Raw genomic sequence first — 17,793 nt, forward strand, 5'->3', positions numbered from 1 at the left:
CGATGAATAGACTGAAGAACAAATATATGATACCAATCAAGTAAGCGGTTCCTGAGGTGGAAAATACCATCCGGAAGCTATTTGGGAGAAGAAGGAGGAGGGGGGGGGAGAGGTTGCATGAGTTCGGTTGCTGTGCCTTCTGAATGACCTAATATAATAATAAACACTCCCAAATTATTCTTGTCTGAGTTGCTTTTGAAATACATCTCTGCCTTGAGGAACATGCAGGAGCTCATATGGCCAATTTAGATGTTGTTTGGGAGAGCAGAATCTTCCACTATATTAACCATGCTGCTGGACAGAGGTCCCACAGCCCATGGTATTTTTTCTCTTGGCACCAGTTTTCTGAATCGCATCCCCTGCCCCTCACTGCTACTTGTTTCACAAGGGGAAAATTGCAACTACCTGTTTGATACCAGCCTGCTTCTCTCAACAAGGAAAAACAACAACACAAATGGGGTATTTTAAATGGGGAAAGCTGGCCCTCTTCCCTCAGTGTCATGTTTATGACCTCCTCCTGCAGCTATTAATTTTATGTTGTGCCCTTTCTGTCAACTTCTGAAAGAACCAGCTAACAGCACCAAAAGAAGTTAGGGATGCCTCACTTAATTTCAGTACCCTCCAACATTTCTCCAATGAAAATAGGGACGTTCTATTTGCGGGTGGCGCTGTTGTCTAAACCACTGAGCCTCTTGGGCTTGCTGATCAGAAGGTTGGCGGTTCGAATCCCCATGGTGGGGTGAGCTCCCATTGCTCGGTCCGTGCTCCTGCCAACCTAGCAGTTCGAAAGCACATCAAAGTGCAAGTAGATAAATAGGTAAGGTAATATAAATAGCGGGAAGGTAAACGGCATTTCCGTGCGCTGCTCTGGTTCGCCAGAAGCGGTTTAGTCATGCTGGCCACATGATCCAGAAGCTGTACGCCAGCTCCCTCGGCCAATAAAGTGAGATGAGCGCCACAACCCCAGAGTCAGCCACAACTGGACCTAATGATCAGGGGTCCCTTTACCTTTAAGGAAAAGCGGGACATTCTGGGATCAAAGTAGAAACCAGGATGGCTTTTGTGAATCCGGGACTGTCCCTGGGAAATAGGGAAGGAAGGATTACTTTAATAAAGTGCTTTAACTTCTTGCAATGGGCTATGTAAATGTGAGGCTACTGTTATTATTTAAATGTGTATGTTTATGTCTTTGTATACATAGATCTCTTAACATGTCTGGCTTACAGCATTCCTTTTCATTGGAACAGCCAACGTACTCACACAGAACTGCTTCCTCTGTTCAAATCATCAAAGTAGCATTGCAAGCATGGGAGCTTTGAGTGAGTGATGTGCACCACAACTTCTGAGCTACTAAGAACCTGCTCAGTTAGGTCATCATAGCAATTTGCAGCCGGGCTATGGAATTTCAGAAGGTGTGGGTAGCAGATCAGTTCCAGTAATTGAACTATATAATTTAAAAGTCATTGCACATTTTCAATATGCAAGCATATGATCCACTGAATATGCAGCAAAGAAGCATGGGTCGAAATACTGAGCTCTCAGTCCTGGCAATTCTAAACTGCTTCAGAATATCTTCTTTTTCTTCCTTAAAAAAAAAATCTGTTTTTTTTTTTTAACAAAATAGTTGCTAGAACAAATGCAATTTAATAAATACCATTTATTATGTAACATGGGGCAGTTGCGGTGAGACATTAGCTGCAAGCTTATTCCCGAATAGTAAGTTTTTAATGGCAAATGTGAATGATTTTGTACACAGTCCTATACCATGTGCAGTCAAGTGCTTAATTAAAGATGACTGTGCAGATATTAGTGGTTCTAGACCCAGCTGTAGGGGTGGATCTACACACAGGGGAAAACCACTATCAATAAGTCATAAATTAAATCGTTATAACAAAAGGGGATAAAACCCTATGTAAAATTGCTCAGAAAAGTTTTGTGCTCTGCAGCACCATCTGGTGTTGAATGTTTATAATGCATTTAAAATGCTGTTTTTTTGACTAATGTAGCTGAGTCCTAGGTATGTGTCATTCATATCATGAAGGGGTTTTAGATCCAGTGGATTCAAGTCCTCTGTTTGCCTGCCTCCACCTCCCGGAATGGTCCTACTCTGTGTTAGAAGACTGTGCTGCCAAATTCAAGCAACGTTATTGATCCAGCCATATGCTAATCAGATCTCCCGAAGAAGTAAACAAATAACCCTTGTAGATTTGAAGTTTAAATAGAACATTTGCAAGAACTCTTTGTGAGAAAACTATTGGGCTTTCCTTAAGCTTCAGCTGGATGAACCAAAGGCATTCCGAAGGATCTGTAAAAGCTCACATCTCCCTTATTTCAGAATTCAAGCTTTGTGGACTATGACCACCTGGAAACCATCTGAAACAGGAACATATGGTTTGATGTGCTGTTTGCAGCGTGAGGTGGCAAACCTCAGGAGAATCCTTGTCTCTTTTGTTTGAAACTGGACTGTTTCTATTGTGGTAAATGTCTGGAGAACCAATAAAAAAAGCAATGTGATCACTCCCCCCAAAAAATTCATTCTAACACACACACACACAGAGAGAGAGAGAGAGAGAGAGAGAGAGAGAGAGAGAGAGAGAGAGAGAGAGAAACTTGCCTACATTGATTCTTAAAAATATCAACTAAGGGCATTAGAAAGATCTGAAATGCCACATCAACAGGGGAACGTTTCCAGAGTGAGTAGATTCTGAGCTTTCATGTTAGCCCTCCGTTCGTTTCAAGGTTTCTCTTGGCACTTTCCAGATGGTTGTTTTGACCCCACTGTACAATGGGGCATGTGGGGGAAGGGAGGGGAAAAGCAAGTACCTTTGCATTGCTTTTTTGGAAGGAATTGCTCAAGTTCCAAGTTCTACTCCATTTCCACCTCGACGTCTCTGTTACTCGAGGAAGCAGCACTCTTGATGGCTTTCCGCTTGTTGTTTCTATATATTTTGGCATGTGCTGTCCAGTTCTGGCAGAGATGTTTGCACTTCTCCTAAACATATTTATGTGGTGCAGCTTAAGCAAAACTTTTGAAGTGGTGGCCTCCCAGGTCAGCGAAAGGAAAGCCTGTGTTTTTCTCCAGGGGGAACGAGCTTTACTCACCTCCCCTCTGAAATTGGTAAAGCTTCTTAGAAAGCCAGTACAGCCCCAAACACAAAGCACTAAATACTGCTGAGCTCCATGGGACCTTAGCAAGTGCGCTAAGGATTGCCACCTGCACATATAAAACACACCCACTTGACCGTGAAACTTGGAGAACAAAAAATCTGAGTTGCTAAGGTTTTATTTGCCTTACATTTTTTTTGAAAGATATCAAAAGATGGCCTAGTGATTAGAGTGTTGGACAAGGACTTGGGGAAGCTCCATCTGGTACGCAGGCTGAGACCCTATCTGCCCGCTTGGACTACTGCAATGCGCTCTATGTGGGGCTACCTTTGAAGGTGACCCAGAAACTTCAACTAATCCAGAATGAGGCAGCTAGACTGGTGACTGGGAGCGGCCGCCGAGACCACATAACACCGGTCTTGAAAGACCTACACTGGCTCCCAGTCCATTTCTGAGCACAATTCAAAGTGTTGGTGCTGACCTTTAAAGCCCTAAACGGCCTTGGTCCAGTATACCTGAAGGAGCATCTCCACCTCCATTGTTCTGCCCAGACACTGAGGTCCAGCATTGAGGGCCTTCTGGCGGTTCCCTCGCTGCGAGGAGCCAAGTTACAGGGAACCAGGCAGAGGGCCTTCTCGGTAGTGGCGCCCTCCCTGTGGAACGCCCTCCCATCAGATGTCAAAGAAAAAAACAACTACCAGACTTTTAGAAGACATCTGAAGGCAGCCCTGTTTAGGAAAGCTCTTAATGTTTAATAGGTTATTGTATTTTAGTATTCTGTTGGAAGCTGCCCAGAGTGGCTGGGGAAACCCAGCCAGATGGCTGGGGTATAAATTATTATTATTATTATTAACTAGGGTTCAAATCCCCACTCAGGTATGAAGAACACTGGGTGACCATGGACCAGCCACTGTCTCTTAGCCTTGTCTACCTTACAGGGTTGTTGTGACGATAGAAGCGAGAGAGCTAGGCACACCACCCTGAGTTCTTTGGAGGAAAGGTGGGGTATAAATGTAAAAGAAATAAACAGATTAAACCAGGGGCCGAGACAAATTTCACCAATAAAATCATTCAGGGTAACTGGGGATGTGTGGGTTGAAACAATCAGGGAAGAGTTTCATGAATCCCTCAAGTTTCCTGCACTCTGTTCACTGCATATGTGTTCCCTTCTTTTCCCAACCTGCAGTTTTAGTGCTGATGGCTACCCGTGAAGATAACTTCCATGTATGATATGATGCATGCTCCTTCCAAGGAAGGTGGGATGTAAATGTAATAATTAATAACACATATAAATCCATAGTGGTAATATAAAACTTAGTCTACCACTTCTCTTATTTGTGTCTGTCTGTCTGTCTATCTATCTATCTATCTATCTATCTATCTATCTATCTATCTATCTAGACACTGTGGTCTAAACCACTGAGCCTCTTGGGTTTGCCAATCAGAAGGTTGGCGGTGCAAATCCCTGCAATGGAGTGAGCTCCCGTTGCTCTGTCCCAGCTCCTGCCAACCCAGCAGTTTGAAAGCATGCCAGTGGAAGTAGATAAAAAGGTACCGCTGTGGCGGGAAGGTAAACAGCGCTTCCATGAGCTCTGGTTTCCTTCATGGTGTTCCGTTGCACCAGAAGTGGTTTAGTCATGCTGGCCACATGACCCGGAAAGCTGTCCGCGGACAAACATTAGCTCCCTCGGCTGATTTACCTTTACCTTCACCTTCACCTTTACCCACACACCCATACCTGCAAAACTTGGTAGCAGTGATCTGAAAGAGGAGACTGAGAGAAGGTATGATTGTTGTTGTTGTTGTTTAGTCGTTTAGTCGTGTCCGACTCTTCATGACCCCATGGACCAGAGTACGCCAGGCACTCCTGTCTTCCACTGCTTCCCGCAGCTTGGTCAAACTCATACTGGTAGCTTCAAGAACACTGTCCAACCATCTCGTCCTTTGTCATCCCCTTCTCCTTGTGCCCTCAATCTTTTCCAACATCAGGGTCTTTTCTTCTCATGAGGTGGCCAAAGTATTGGAGCCTCAGCTTCAGGATCTGTCCTTCCAGTGAGCACTCAGGGCTGATTTCCTTCAGAATGGATCGGTTTGATCTTCTTGCAGTCCATGGGACTCGCAAGAGTCTCCTCCAGCACCATAATTGAAAAGCGCCAATTCTTCGGCTACCAAACTTCTTTATGGTCCAGCTCTCACTTCCATACATTACTACTGGGGAAACCATAGCTTTAACTATTCGGACCTCTGTTGGCAAGGTGATGTCTCTGCTTTTTAAGATGCTGTCTAGGTTTGTCATTGCTTTTCTCCCAAGAAGCAGGCGTCTTTTAATTTCGTGACTGCAGTCACCATCTGCAGTGATCGAAGGTATGATAGTCACCTTAAAATATCTCAAGGGCTGTCAAATGGAAGATAGAGCAAGCTTGTTTTCTTCTGCTCTGGAGGGTAGGTCCTAAACCAATGGATTCAAGTCACAAGAAAGGAGTTTCTGACTAAATATCAGGAAGAACTTTCTGACAGTAATTGCTATTTGACAGTGGAATGGTCTCCCTTGGGAGATTGTGGACTCTCCTTCATTAGGAATATTTAAGCAGAGGTTGGACGGCTATCTGTCATGGATGCTTTAGTTGAGATTCCTGCATTGCAAGGGGACTAGATGACCCTAGAAGGTGCCTTCTAACGCTACAATACTATAATTATATGAGTGGAATGATGCCTTTTGCCACAAGGGAAACAACCAGCTTTAACTTTGTATCCCTGCGACAAACTCATTTCAATTGGTCTTCTTATGTCAGGTGCTGAAAATCAACATCAATAACAAGGCTGTTCTACAAGACAACAGCCTTGCTGTGGAGAGAAAACAACATTTTTTTATTTTTAAAAAAACTTGGCAGTGGTTGTGCGTATGTGTGTGCAAATGCAGTTATAACAGATACTTCCAAAGCTGGGTGCATGGGGGATGAGGGAGAATTACCACATAAGGCCGCTGACTTTTTGTGTTAGGCAAGTGCAAAGCAGCTGTGGAGCAGACGAAGTAATGAAACAAGAAGTCCACAAATGATGCTATATTTGCTCTGAGAATTAGATTGCTTAAAAAACCAAACCAAAACAAATAAAGCAAACCATCCTCCCCTGAGATATATTTGCATTCCATGAAGAGTGATCATATTTTGTTTCAGAGAAGTGGAATAAATGAGTAATTTCTTGGATTATAGCAGCTTTGATCCATAATAAAATCTGAAGAAGGCAAGCCTTGTTTCCCCACCAAACGTTTAAATCGCAAGGCTTCTCCCAAAGACTCCCGAGAACTATAGTTTGTTAAGGGTGCTGGCGATTGTAGCTCTGTTAGAGGTAGGCGACAGTTCCCAGGGTTCAATAAACACAGTGGAGCTTACTTCTGAGCAGTCATGCAATGGATCAAGAACACACTGGTTTTACTTTGCTGATAACATTAATGGTTCTATCAGCTTTTATAATTGTATCTTCCATTGTTGTAACCTGCTCTGGGAACTTATGTTCAAGGGCAGGTAAGAAATATTATAAATAAATTGAAATGTTGTCATGGTCAGGTAGCCCTTAAACTGATATTTAATGTGAGACCTGCTGCAAACAGGTGTTCCTGCAATGATGATTCACAACAAGAAGAAATAAATAGACCTGCAACAAGCCAGAGTCACATGAGTTGCATGTGACCAACCTGGTAATTGCCCATGCATCCCCACTGGACAAATAGTTTAAATAAAACTCTACACAACTGAGTCACTTGACTTCAAGCTTTTGTATGACAGCTTGAGTAACAATCAGTTGCTCTGCTTGAGCAACAAAATTAATATAAGAGAAACATTTTTGTTTCGTGTTCTGCAGGAGAGGGGTGGAAGGAGGAGAGAATTTAGATGGAGAATGGCAGGGGAGTTGCCCCGGAAAAGTGGGGGAAAAGTCAGGAATGAATTAGTATTTTTTGGTCCTTTTGGTCAAAAAGGAAGACAACAAATAAATAGACACAATGACTGCCTTTGGTTAATTCGAAATTGCTCTGTGATAGACCACTGGATGATTAAAAGACTATGTCCTGATCTCTCTATTAACTAACCACGACATAAATATCCCAGTGTGATGTATGCAAGCGACATAAATATCCCAGTGTGATGTATGCAAGCGATTGCTCTGACTTATTCTGGGAAGAGTCCACATACTTGTAAAGAAGCTGGTAAAATGCGGTCTTGACTATGCTACCACTCAGTGGATTTGTAACTGGCTGACTGACCGAACCCAAAGGGTCTCATCAATGGTTCCTCTTCATCCTGGAGAAGAGTGACTAGTGGGGTGCCACAGGGTTCTGTCTTGGGCCCGGTCTTATTCAACATCTTTATCAACGACTTGGATGATGGACTCAAGGGCATCCTGATCAAATTTGCAGATGACACCAAACTGGGAGGGGTGGCTAACACCCCAGAGGACAGGATCACACTTCAAAACGACCTTGACAGATTAGAGAACTGGGCAAAAATAAACAAGATGAATTTTAACAGGGAGAAATGTAAAGTATTGCACTTGGGCAAAAAAAATGAGAGGCACAAATACAAGATGGGTGACACCTGGCTTGAGAGCAGTACATGTGAAAAGGATCTAGGAGTCTTGGTTGACCACAAACTCGACATGAGCCAACAGTGTGACGCGGCAGCTAAAAAAGCCAATGCAATTCTGGGCTGCATCAATAGGAGTATAGCATCTAGATCAAGGGAAGTAATAGTGCCACTGTATTCTGCTCTGGTCAGACCACACCTGGAGTACTGTGTCCAGTTCTGGGCACCACAATTCAAGAAGGACACTGACAAACTGGAACGTGTCCAGAGGAGGGCAACCAAAATGGTCAAAGGCCTGGAAACGATGCCTTATGAGGAACGGCTAAGGGAGCTGGGCATGTTTAGCCTGGAGAAGAGGAGGTTAAGGGGTGATATGATAGCCATGTTCAAATATATAAAAGGATGTCACATAGAGGAGGGAGAAAGGTTGTTTTCTGCTGCTCCGGAGAAGCGGACACGGAGCAATGGATCCAAGCTACAAGAAAGAAGATTCCACCTAAACATTAGGAAGAACTTCCTGACAGTAAGAGCTGTTCGACAGTGGAATTTGCTGCCAAGGAGTGTGGTGGAGTCTCCTACTTTGGAGGTCTTTAAGCAGAGGCTTGACAACCATATGTCAGGAGTGCTCTGATGGTGTTTCCTGCTTGGCAGGGGGTTGGACTCGATGGCCCTTGTGGTCTCTTCCAACTCTATGATTCTATGATTCTATGATTCTATGATTCTACTTGTGCATCACTTATTCCCATGTTTGGTATAACTTTGTCTCTTGCTTTGTACACAGTCCAGAGAATCAGATCTGCCTTCTTGGGCCTTGCAAAAGTTACTTTGTATTTAATGTTGATGCTATCTTCTCTAGCGGGATGGGGAACGTGTTGCTACTCAGATGTGGTTGGACTACAATTCCCATCACCCCTGAGCACATTGGCTGGGGTTGATGGGGGAACTGAAGTCCAACAACATTTTGAGGGCCACAGCTTCCCCATCTAAAGGACAAACTCAACTCTGCCGATAATCTCTAAAACAAGTATGGGTCGCAAGACTTCATTAAGGAGACACCATTCTTCCTTGCATACCTTAATTTCTGAAGGCCCAGATCTGAACATCTAGCACTGTGCATACTGTATTAATGGGGAAATATTCCCTTGGTAGTGTGCCAAATTAGGCTCTACACATCACATTTTATGTCCACTGAAAAATAGCACTAGCCAAGCATTCTGTGAATGTGGCCAGGAAACAAACTCCGATGTGAAGCAATGCTTAAGGGGGGAATGGAGATAAACCTGGAGCAAAGGAACACCCTCCCACTAGATGTCAAAGAGAACAACAACAACTACCAGACTTTTAGAAGACAACTGAAGGCAGCCCTGTTTCGGGAAGCTTTTAATGTTTGATGCATTACTGTATTTTAATATTTTGTTGGAAGCCACCCAGAGTAGCTGGGGAAGCCCAGCCAGATGGGTGGGGTATAAATACTTTATTATTATTATTATTATTATTATTATTATTATTATTATTATTATTATTCTGTCATAATGATGGGAATTTTGCTAGTTGCACATAATAACTACACATGTTTTGCTGCACCATGTACACATACACCCTGCACCTACATCACATTTGTTTTCCTGTTTGTTTGTAGACCACCCTTCTTCCAAAGGAGCTCAGGGCAGGAGACACAAACAATAATGTTACATATAAAACCAAAGCGCCAGCAAACTATTGAAGCGTTCAAATGCTTCACCTGGGGTTTAAAGCAAACACATCTGACCTACAGTCCTTACCCCAATGCCTGTGCTTTTTCAGTTGCCTTCAAGAAATCATCAATAAGGGGAACAGTCATATCTCCAAAGGAAGGGAGATCCACAGCAGAGAAAAAGCCCTTTCTCTGGGCCATGAGATGAGCTTCCCTAAGTAGGCCTAAGTAGGCAGATGTGCCTTAACCATATATAGGTCATGGCTTCTATATCTACTGTGAAACTATAAGCCAAAGATAAGTATCTGGGTTTATATCTGGCAAATCTAAATTCTTGTATTGACTGTTGGCATCCAGGAATTATCTACTTCCATAAGACTGTAACCCTTGCGATGGTTTGTTTTCTGTAAAGGTTGAGTAAAAGGCCCACTCTCTTTGAAGTTTATTAATCATGAGTATTTCTGGAGTCGATTTCAGCATGATGCATAGTCTCCTTTACAAATCGGAAATGTATGCACTGACATTTCTAATCTCATGGCGCACAGGCCTTTGGAAACAGAAGACAAATGAGAACAATATGGGCCTTTTTCATTGCTCTGAGAGAAATTAAGGGGACAGAGAAATGGTTTGCAGATTTGGAAATCTGAATCCATGAAGGAAAGGTTTCTTTGCTATCTGAGGCTCTCTGCTGATATAGAAAAGCTGTGGTTAATTTTCATTTGAGACAGTGATAGTTATCTGTTGCTACACACAACATAGGCATTGTGCTGCCTATAATTTATATTTTTAAAATATAAATTTGGGTACTGAGGTGTTACAATGCATGGGGCGGCAGTAAGTTATTTCAGGATTGGCTAGAGAGCATATGCCAGATATTCAATTACACATGGTTCAAATGATTGCACATAATTTAGCCACAGCTGAAGAAGAAAGGTTGCTGGAGATGTGCAAACACAAACTGCTCAAACCATGGACAAGTTTTGCCTTTAGATGCTGATGGAGCAATCCCCTTAGCTCTGTTGCATTCCTCCCTAGAAGTATAATGACTTTGTTGCACTCTACAAGAGCTCCTTTAGTTGTTTTTGCTCCTGTAGTTGCAAAATCAGGTGTTTACCTTGGAAAAGTTAAGGAAATAATAGACAAAGGCTGTGAAATATTGGGAAATATTTTTATTTTTATGTTTACAGCAGTGACATAACATTTTTTAAAACACACACATACACACACACACACACACAGAGAGAGAGAGAGAGAGAGAGAGAGAGAGAGAGAATTTATCCATTAAATTCAATATGTAAGCAGAAAGAGGCTGTAAAGAGAATTTTACTGCAGAATCCAACTCATTGGGTCAAAAGAATCACCAGTGGTTGGTGTTGCTTTGTGCTTTCTAACAAACTTTTCTCAAAAGCCCTTAAAAAATTTCTCAGCTGATTTCAGCAGAGACCTATCCATTATGCCACGGTCAAATTTTGCAAGGGGGAGAAAAGTGACGAAAACTAACAAAATGTCCTTCTTTTAAAAGTTAGCAGTTCAGTGTTCCTGGGAAAAATTCTGAAAATATTGCTCTGGAATTCTGCCCTGCCCTGTTCCAGTCCAGTAACTGGTCTGGAAAAACAGAACCGCAATATCTATGCCAGATATTTAGGAGAACCTGAGATTGTTGTCACATTAAGGCAACCTTAGCCTTTTCTGTAAAATGGGCACCACGGGTCACACTGAGTTGAACAACATGAACCAAATCCTTCATTTTCATCTACCTTTGCTTATGTGGTTAAACTCAGCCTGAGTTTCATGAGAGCCAGTGTAGTGTAGTGGTTAAGAGCGATAGACTTGTAATCTGGTGAACCGGGTTCGATTCCCCGCTCCTCCACATGCAGCTGCTGGGTGACCTTGGGCTAGTCACACTTCTATGAAGTCTCTCAGCCCCACTCACCTCACAGAGTGTTTGTTGTGGGGGAGGAAGGGAAAGGAGAATGTTAGCCGCTTTGAGACTCCTTAGGGTAGTGATAAAGCGGGATATCAAATCCAAACTCCTCCTCCTCTTCTTCTTCATGAGCACCACTTCACACAATGATCCATACACGTGGAACAGCATGTCCCAGTTTAGCAAGCACATCCTGTGGCAGCATCTGAAACAGTCTTAGAGAAAATGTGCAAGGTCAGTTTTATATGGATTTTATAATTGTTCAAGTTTTCCACCTAAACATTAGGAAGAACTTCCTGACAGTAAGAGCTGTTCGACAGTGGAATTTGCTGCCAAGGAGTGTGGTGGAGTCTCCTACTTTGGAGGTCTTTAAGCAGAGGCTTGACAACCATATGTCAGGAGTGCTCTGATGGTGTTTCCTGCTTGGCCGGGGGTTGGACTCAATGGCCCTTGTGGTCTCTTCCAACTCTATGATTCTATGATTCTATGATTCTAAGTTATGTATAGGAATTGTATATCTAGAAAATGCAGTGGTAATAAATGGACCAATGTCACCCGACACTGTAGATTCCAAAAGCACATAATTTTAATATGTGGGTTTGACCGTTGGCAAGAGCCATTAGTTGCATTGCACGCTATGCTTCTTCTGGTAAGTCTGTCTCAGATTCCAGAAAAACACTTCTAATGCATAATATGTAACTTGGAGCTAACATGACAAATTCACAGATTGCATTTGCCAGGCACTGGATAGGGTGGCAGACATGGCAAAACCAACAAAAGGATCGAACCTTTGGGTACCTTCAATATATGGAGCACAACTGCAGCTTGCCATTTCTTTTCTAAACCAGGTGGTTTTCTATGATCTTGCAGTCAAACCCTGAACCTGCCACAGTGGGTTAAGAAATGCTACTTTACGCTTGGTGTCTGAAAGACACAGATAATAATAATAATAATAATAATAATAATAATAATAATAATAAATACATAATACATAAATAAATAAATTTATAGCACACCCTCCCCAGCTGAAGCTGGGCTCAGAGCGGCTAACAACAGTAAAACGATAAAACATTCTAAAATCATTTCATTATAAAATTAATTCCAATCAAATTAATGGCAACCATTGGGCTAGAAGTTCTGTGAGGATTGCCAAAGGAGGGAGTCAGGCTGTGCCCTGGCCAAAGGCCTGGCGGAACAGCTCTGTCTTGCAGGCTCTGCAGAAAGATGTCAAGTCCCGCAGGGCCCTAGTCTCTTGTGACAGAGCGTTCCATCCCTTTTTTCTTTTTTCTTTGCTATTGTGCTATAGCTTATCTTCCTAGTTTCCCTCCTTTCTGTTTCTGCTTAAGATCATGTGTTTAAAACACATCCAGGGTGTGCCCTACTTTGCAGAAAGCAGCCCTCTGTCTGAAGGAGTCTTTCAACTGAAGTACTGTCCAGTCCACGCCTGGTTTGAATATAAAGGGCTGTCTCCAACGAAGTCATTCCAGTAGTGCAATGGGATGTCTTCTCCATCTCCTTCCACTGCACACCCCCATACTCCTTGTGTTGTTGTTGTTGTTTAGTCATTTAGTCATGTCTGACTCTTCGTGACCCCATGGACCAGAGCATGCCAGGCACTCCTGTCTTCCACTGCCTCCCACAGTTTGGTCAAACTCATACTGGTAGCTTCAAGAACACTGTCCAACCATCTCGTCCTCTCTCGTCCTCTGTCGTCCCCTTCTCCTTGTGCCCTCAATCTTCCCCAACATCAGGGTCTTTTCCAGGGAGTCTTCTCTTCTCACGAGGTGGCCAAAGTATTGGAGCCTCAGCTTCAGGATCTGTCCTTCCAGTGAGCACCCAGGGCTGATTTCCTTCAGAATGGATAGGTCAGATCTTCTTGCAGTCCATGGGACTCTCAAGAGTCTCCTCCAGCACCATAATTCAAAAGCATCAATTCTTCGGTGATCAGTCTTCTTTATGGTCCAGCTCTCACTTCCACACATAATTACTGGGAACACCATAGCTTTAATTATACAGACCTTTGTCATCAAGGTGATGCTCCTTGCGGTTTCCTCAACCCTCTGGGGAAGATTTGAGAAGAATAGGGAAAAGAGGGTGGGGGAGTCTTGTGGTGAAGGTGAAAGTCCCTGCTCTAATGGGGCAGCTTTTTTTTTTTTTGAGACAAAGGGACTTGACATTAGTATTACCCAGAATCCAATTTCATATGTGAATTAGTTCAATGTTGGCCCCCCACCCCCAATTTATAAATTGATGCTTTAAACATACTACTTTGCATTTAGGCTTTAAGGTTCATGAATATGAATTCAAAGCAGGGAGTGACATTTAATCTGCAATTGTTCAAGTACTGGTCAGCTTGTGTCACAGTGTGCGGTAAGGCAATGAAGGTCTCGTGGTTGGGTTATTGCTTAGAAATTGGGCAAATTGAGCCTGACTAAGCCCACTGTGTCTTCTGTTTTGCAATTTTGATCCAGCAACCTTTTCATCATCTGCCAGAGTTGGAGCATAGAACTTAATGAATTGTCCAGAAATGGTTCTCTGGATCGTGACCAGAACAACTCAAAGGGACTCTTGCAGCTGCAAGTGTTTTGTGGGTTGGATGACAAAATGTTGTATACATGATACAGATTCAACTGCTGCCACTTGCAGTAAAATAATGGGGCTGATTGAGGGGACTGCTTTGCCACTGGTGTAAATCAGCATAGTCATATCTGAAGCCCAGCCCAACCACATGTTAACAGGAGCTTATTTTTTATTGTTCTGATGAGATTTTTATACATGCTGAGAAAAATGACAACCATACCACGTGCGATGTTTTGGATATACATCAAATCCTTCATAGCAGCCGACCAAGGAGACTGCTGTTGAATTGCTTAAAAGAATACAATTGATGGGACTATCCCATTAACAAATGCACAGCATTACAAGGACAACATGAAGAAAGAGTCAAATGCACTAAAAGTCTGTGATGTTTGGACACAGGCATGCAACAGAGCCATATGGCTATGGGAATGTTTTTTTTTAAATTATTTAAGATTCGACAATAACATTAAATCAGCAACAACTAATACATCAATTCATTACAGCTGATCATCTTTAAAGAAAAACTATTATATTAATAAACATCTCCTGGCAGAACTAGAATGATTCTTGAAAAATAAGAAACATAATGTTTTTGGTATCTGATAAAAATAAAGAAAGTAATACAGTAATTTGGAACTGTGTGGAAAGAACAATAGAAATAATAATACAATGAGTCTAATTGGAAGTTAAATGTGTTTCTTCTTTCTTTAAATTCTTTTAAATTAATTTTTCTTTTCTTCTCCCCCCCCTTTTCTCCCCCCTTCCTCCTTTGATTCCCCCCCTTTCTTCTCACTTTCTTCTTTTAGTCTCCTTCTTCCTGATTTGCTAAGAAAGAGATGAAGTTAAATATGGCTATGGGGATGTTTTGAAGGTGTGTCTGTATTGCTGGTCTGGTGTGGAACCTAAGCAGGTTTAGCTGCCTGGATGGGAGACTGCCTGGCAACTGAACGCAAGCTGCTTGAGCAATTAGGAGGAAGAGTGGGGTAGAAGTCCAATACGCAAATATGGAAACAATCTATAATCATATTGCAATGGCTTTTCTTTAACTCTCTCCCTCCCCTTCATTTCTGATTTCTGCATCATCCAAGGCTGTGGCATTTCATACTGGAAAATCTTTAAAGTGTAACTGATTCTTAGACTGCATCTGAACTGGAAATGGCCCAGGTCTGCTGAATGTCAACATTTGGATTTGTCAACTTCATTTTCTCCGATATAATTTTTTATTGAGTTTTCCAAAATTTCTCAAATTAGCTTCAAATTAGATAATTGCATAACAACTTTGCTTCGTAGATTGACTTCCCACCCACAGCTCCACAGTGTTTTTTATTTAAACCTTTTTCTATTGCATTATATAAGAAACTATGATCTATTACAAAATAACCCCTCCAATACAATTATTTTATTGGAATTTGTCAACTTCATGAGTCTAAGGCTGTGTTTTCAAAGGTGCTGCTTTCCTTTCACATGGCTGTTTGAAGCAATAAAGTTATATTCACTGAAAAATAAGGAATCAGACACTAATGTTTACAATTATACACAAGCTGCTATCTTGGGCTGGAAACCCATCTTGACAACAGCACTATTTCTACAACATCACTAAATGGTCTATGGCAGCAGATAGCCAACGTGGGGCCCTCTAGTTGTTTTGGACTACAACTCCCATCAGCCCCAGCAAGTGTGGGCAATTGTCAGGGATGATGGGAATTGTGGTCCACAACATCTGGATGGCACCAGTTCGGCTATTCCTGGCTTGTAGTTCCAGGAGCAGTGGGCTTTGGGTTGTTGGGAGTTGGAAAGGAATAAGAATGACAGGATAAAATTGGCCACAGCTTTATTGATTACAGAAGTCAGTAGGTTTGGGCATAGTCATTGGGTGTGTATTATGAATCAACCAGCCCATTTGCTGGGTGATTATTCCTTCACAGTCGATCCTGGGTTTAGGATCACCTCATGACTTGCATCAGTTCTGGGCATTGCCTCCAGGATGCCATGTGGGGAATTCTATGGCCTGTCTGGGCATTTGCACAGAATCTTTACTCCTGAACATGCCCTTTAATGGGGTACCCTGGTGGGTAAATGTACCCCTTATTCCTCAAGGGTCTCTTTTACAGGACACACCGTTTCTCCAGTTTTCCTAGCAGTAGCCCTTAAATTGAAAGGAGGGGAGGACTTTTGTGAATGCTTGAAAGGAATACTCACAAAATGAGGATGTCCATGCATTCCTGACAACCACAGACTTCTCTTGGTTTTGGATAGGACCATTGGGTGTCTCCAGATACTAGTTTGTAGGAGAGATTCAAACACATTAGGGTTGCTTGTTTAAAGTAGATTAAAGTGCTCTGTTGTCCTTGCACAACAAATTGTGGGATGTAAAGGTGCAGTAAAGTGCAACATTCTGACAGAGGACTAACGGCGTCCATGTTCTAACCGGTTGCTGTGACAACCAGTATGTTGGTTACTGGTAGTTTTGAAAGATGACTGCTCAGTTGCAGTCACCTCAGGACCAACTTCCCTCTGGTATAGTTTATTTGCTTGTTATGTAACCTAAGCCTGTCTTCAGGTACAGCTCTGTAAACCTGAATGAATCTGAGAGTAAAATAGTTTTATATTAACACGAATCATATTTGTGTGTGTATTCTTTAAGAGGGATTCAAAAGGATTTTTAACCAGGAAGGCATTTTATTAGTAGAACTCAGATGAGTCAGCAACAAGCTGATCACTGCATAAACTTATAAAGGGGATTGTTTAACTTTGCTAAAGTAAACCATCCCACACAAATCCCCCCTTTTTTTGCTGGAGGGGAGATGGACATTTTGCGGTTTGGAAATTGATGGAAAAATGCTCTGAAATGTGTGGGGGTGAACAAATGATTAAGGGGAAGATGTGTAAACACCTCACAAGGAAATTGGGATGAATGCAGGACAACTGCCCATTGTCTTGTAACCGCTCTGTAAACAAATCAGAACAAATGCTCAGTGAAGACCAGAAACAGTCAAACCACCATGTCAGCTTTGTCCAAGTCAATCAGGATGGATGCGCGATAAAAAGGTCATCTTGAGGAGCCTCAAATTTGTCTTTGTCTTACCTTAACAGGAGGCTTACAGTGATAAAGTGTGAGAAACTCTGGCAACACTGTAAACATGATGTGGTTTATAATAAAAAGCCAAAGAAAGCAAGGAAAAAGGAAAAAGAAAAGAGAGCAACGTCTCCTGGGACACAGCGTCAATGTAGGTCACTGCTGTGTTGATGGTGTTGGAGGAGAGATTACACAATTTAGCAAAATTTGCAGGCAGCACTTTTCAGGAGAAAGAATACGGGAAACATTTCCAATATACCCAGCGCTGAATCCTGCCGGAATATTTGTGAGCAGGTGTATTGGGTATGCCAGGGCTCAGCATGAAAACATCATTCCTGTTTGTTGATTAAGGTGCTAAATTGTCTAAAGCTGTCTCTGCTGTCATCTCTTAGAGCAGGGATCTCAAGTTGTCGTGAAGAGGGACCCACTTGGAACTTCAACCTGTGGTAGGAAACTCAGTTCCAAGAGACTGTAGCGAGGGCCAAGCAGTAAAGGAGAGAAGGCATGGGAGAGGAGACCAGTGATAAAGAGGTGGAGCCTATACACTCAATTGAAGCTAAGGACTGAAGAGGCCATGGACCCAGTTGTGGAGATTTCAACAAACCATCTAATTGGAGGGTCTTTTATTATGATGATCTCAGCTCAGCTGGTACCTGCATTGGATGTGAAATTATTTTTATACAGTGGTACCTTGGGTTTGGGACGCGGGTGGCGCTGGTGGGTTAAAGCCTCAGCGCCTAGGGCTTGCCGATCGAAAGGTCGGCGGTTCGAATCCCCGCGGCGGGGTGCGCTCCCGCTGCTCGGTCCCAGCGCCTGCCAACCTAGCAGTTCGAAA

Source organism: Podarcis vaucheri (genome assembly GCF_965113315.1).
Source record: "Podarcis vaucheri genome assembly, chromosome: 2".
Taxonomy (NCBI): domain Eukaryota; kingdom Metazoa; phylum Chordata; class Lepidosauria; order Squamata; family Lacertidae; genus Podarcis; species Podarcis vaucheri.